We start from the raw sequence: 4,407 nt of genomic DNA on the forward strand, positions 1-4,407 counted from the left end.
CCCGGCTGGCCTGGCTGACCTCCTGCTGTTACCACAAACTTGGACTTGGATCCGTCTCTATTTTTTTTTTTTTTAAATATGTGGCAGTTTGTTTTTAAATAGGAACTGATGAAAGCTGTTGCTGTTCTTATTTTCCTTTCTATGAACTGAAGTGATGACAACAGTTTCTAGTAAATTATAACATAGGCAGTCAGTTCCAGAGTTCCAGATTAGTTTTGAAGTTGAACTTTTTTTCTTTTTCTTTTTCTTTTTTTTTTTTTTTCTTCATTTGGGAGGGTACAAAATACAGCCAGACAAGATTTAATTAAATACTTGTATTTCATAACTGTAATTTATCTAGCTCAGTATGTCCTTTCCCATGGGTTTGTTTGGATATGAGGAATTTTTAGATTTCAGACTGCCAGGCCTGGAAAGTTCTGTGTGTCCACGGGACAGGTAGAAAACAAGGAGTAGCTATGCTTGCATGCCCACACTGCCCTCTTCAAGGGTGTTCAAGACCCTCCTTGTTGCTCTTCTCCCTCACTCAAAGTAACCACCTCGAGGGATGCGAGGATCATTTCTAGGCCATTTAGCATCTGGTCTCTCCCTTAGCCTGCCAAGACTGTATGTTTACCAACCGAAACAAGCCAACATATTTTCATTGTATCTCTTACTACTGTGGCTCAGAAATAATTCCATATGGTTGCAGTCTTGCTACAGCTCTTTATGGGCTGGATCTGGAGCTTGCTGGTGTCAGTGGAGAAAGTCCCAGTGATTTCAGTGAGCTTTGGAACAGACTTGTGTACTTGAGTAAACAAGAGTTAGAAAAGGTTATATGTGGTACGTTATCTTTGATCCTGTTAGTTAAGATGTCACTGCTCATCACATTTACAACCCAGCTCTTTGTTCCTCCCTACCTATGAGTCCTAACCTGGTGGTGGTAGCTCCTAAATGTAGCCTCCTGGCATGACTGGTGCTTGGTGCTGCTGTCTTTGTGGGGTGCATTGCTACACCTGGGTCTGCAGCTTTCTGAGACCTGAAGTGGGTTAGTTAAGAGCTGGATCCAGACCTTCTCCCACCCCTTTCACATGCCTACCCCTTTATTGGAGAGTGGCTGAAATATGGAACATCTCCCTTCCGTGGAATATTACTACACTTTCCTAACTAGCAGAATAGCACTTGCAGTTCATCATTCATCCGTAACAACCACATTAGCTGCTCTTGCCTTTCTCCAGATCAGCTTCAGAAAAGTGCAGTTTTCCTGCCAGCCATCCCACAAATGCCTAAGACATGTATGTCCATACATACTTTCCTATCTAATACTTTCTGTATGAAATTCATTCGAAGAATTCATTTGTCTGGCAGCCTGGAAAATGCCAGTTTTCCTGTGCGTAATGAGGATAAATGAAGAGTTACGTCTTGCTTGTCATTTCTGTTGAGTGGTCAGCATGGAAGGAGATTGCTATTGCTTGTCCAGTCCCCTGTGGACCAGTGCCTTCCGCACAAGGAAGAGCTGGCAACATGCCCTGAGGCCACATAGAGGGGAATCACGCAACTCTTCTTCTCCAGAGATGATTCCTCTGGGAGAAGATGGGGGCCCATGGGCACAGTGTTGAGGGAAAACTCTATTGCAGGGGATAAGTAGAGGACTTTAGTGTTCATGACCTTTTACCTGGCAGCCCTCTTCAACCCGCAGTCCTAAATAAATTAATTGCCTGGAAAAGATATGAAACAGGATGGAGTTCCTCAAAGGGACTCTCCTCTCGGCTGCTGCAGGACCTGCTGACTGCACACATTCTGTCCTCTCTCCTGCCTGGCTCCTAGTTATCTCCTTCCCTCCTCAAAAGATTACAAGTTTGCTTTTGCGAAATTTCTGAGCCTTGCACTTGGGGACTGAAGGATGTTTCATGAATAGAAACAGAGTGAGTGACTTTCCCTATAACAGATGATACTGGATATCAACAGGCAAAGAAAAAAATGTAGGGAGACTGCCATAGACATAATCAAAGTATGGCTGCGATTTTCAAGGGGAAAAAGATAACGAGAGGTTTGTCTGTGCTGAGATTTTCTTTCTTTTTTGTCCAGGAAAATTTTTGATATCAGGAGCTGTAGATAGGACATGCGGTTGGAATGGGGCATCTATTCCAGATGTTAGAGGCTGGTCTTGCTTGTTACTCAGCCCTTACAAGAAAGCACCAAATACCTTCAAACCATGTTGACATTAATGGAAACCAAAGGAACTCAGCACCTCGTGGGGCTAGATCTTTAATGGCAGGACAAGGACAAATGGAAAGGACATTGGTGTCGCAAAGTTACACATCCTGATTTTAAACACTTATGTGCTTTGCTTCAAGAGTGTTTTGTATGGAATAATTTGAGCCTGGGGTTGATCAAAGGCTTGGAGAGTCAAGGGGCAAGGTACATCACAGCTCAATTTATAGTGCTGTTGGGTGTTATAAAAGTGTTTTGTACTGTTGGGCTTGCTCTCCAGAGAAGCTGTGGGCTCCTGGCTCCTGTTGAAGATGACAACCACTTTCTAAAAGTCATGGTCTTTGCATTTTTTAAGAAATCTTTTCCCCCCAACTTTCTTTATTTTCCTGATGTTTCATTTTAGAGAAAGACCTTGATTCAAAACCAACAAGATTTGACCCTATCTCTGTACAGGATCAATACAGGCTCCCACGATTGATATTGCAAAGAATGGGTCCACTTTTTGCACTGTGTGACTGAAGATGGGCTAAAAACTGTGGCAAGGCCACAAGGTTTTGAGGTAAGACACATCTTATTTCTTCTTTCTAGGGCTGTACTGCAGTTTTAGTGAAGGGAAATGTAAAAATATTGCTTGGATCCTGTTGCACAGCAATTCATAGCAATTTACAATATTAATTTATGGAAGAGATTATTATATGACCTGCTTTATAAAAGTTCACTATTAGTTCAATGTTTAATGCTTACAGACTTGGCAGAGTTTCATGCAAACTGGATGCTGAACACCCAGTGAACTTCACTTGTGAACACAGTGTATGGAGGTTAGGGGTCTTGTAGACAGAGGCCACCACCCAGTTGTGTGTCAGCTAATGAGCCCACTTGTCAGAAGGAATGAAAGGATCCTGTGCAAGGGTTTAGAAAGGCTAATAACAGTAAAAAATATATCTTCATAGTATCAGTTCTGTGCCTGAAACATAGAGAAAAAAGAAGAGGAGAATCTGCCAAGCACAGGGAGGATAATGTTGTCACACTCTGAACTTGTGTCATTGCCCCCTAAAGAGGACTGAAGGGCTTCCTCATAGGTGCTTCTGATGGGCTGTGAGTAGAAAATTGTGGATGGTCAATTGATCATAACGCAAAGAAACTATCAGAAAGCTAAGGGGGAGGCTGACTTGGAAAGAAACACTTCCGTTGTTTTGTCTTCCCCTTTTGTTTGGCTGGATTTTATGGCACAATGATTGACTGCAGGCTCTTTTTTGCTAAGATGTTTATATTGGAATGGCGCTATCACTGTCATGTCCCAGTTATTGTCTATAGCTTGTTTTGATCTTAAAGAAGCCCAGAACAAATTGAATACTTCATAGACCTATAGCTCATGCATGTAGCTGTGGTTGCAAGGGGAGAGCTCCAAACCATTGGCTTATGTTTAAAATAGACTGTTTGCACAAGCATCCCCCAAAATTGTGGACAAATTGTGCCTATTTCATATTTATAAGTATTAGCAAGCACAGAGTCTGCTCTGCATCTCTGCACTGAAGCCCGACCATGTCTCAAGAGGACCTTTTTTTATGAGGGTACGGACAATAGTGTTACACTCTGGGGAATGCACATTACTTCCTTAGGGCATGAAAGAAAGAGGGACACTTTTGCTGGTGGGAATTCAGAGCGCTAACTTAGGTTTTATCTTGAGTTACCCTTCTGCTGTTTCCTTTAAATATAAAAGGGGACCAGTTTCTGAATTCAGATGTTCAAATTAGGCATATAAAGTTAAAAGGTGTGACCACTCCCAACTCATTTCCTTGTCTCTTGCATTCAGTCTTGAGAGGAAAATCTTTGTAATGGATGTTTAAGGAGTAATAACGTTAATTTACAGGATTCTTTGGGAGGCTATTACTCAAACTTGCTCCAGAGATTTGGCCACCCATGGGAACTGTCCTTTCTGCTGTAAAACATCACCCCTTGCCAAGTACCTTCCTGCATGTGACCCTGGCAATACCTTGGGCATGCTCTTCAGGTGGTGCACCCAAATGGAACCTAGAAATGCAAATGGAAACCCAAATGGAAGCCTGCATGGAACTTCACAGCTGAGAGCACACACTTTTCTGTAGGGATTATGTCCTTTTTTTTCCTAGCCCTGATGATCAATAGGAAAAGAGACATCTCCTGGTAAAAAGATACCCAGACAGAGCTGGAAATCACTGCAAAAGCATCGCATTTTTG

Source organism: Aythya ferina (assembly GCF_964211825.1).
Source record: "Aythya ferina genome assembly, chromosome: 4".
Classification (NCBI taxonomy): Eukaryota; Metazoa; Chordata; class Aves; order Anseriformes; family Anatidae; genus Aythya; species Aythya ferina.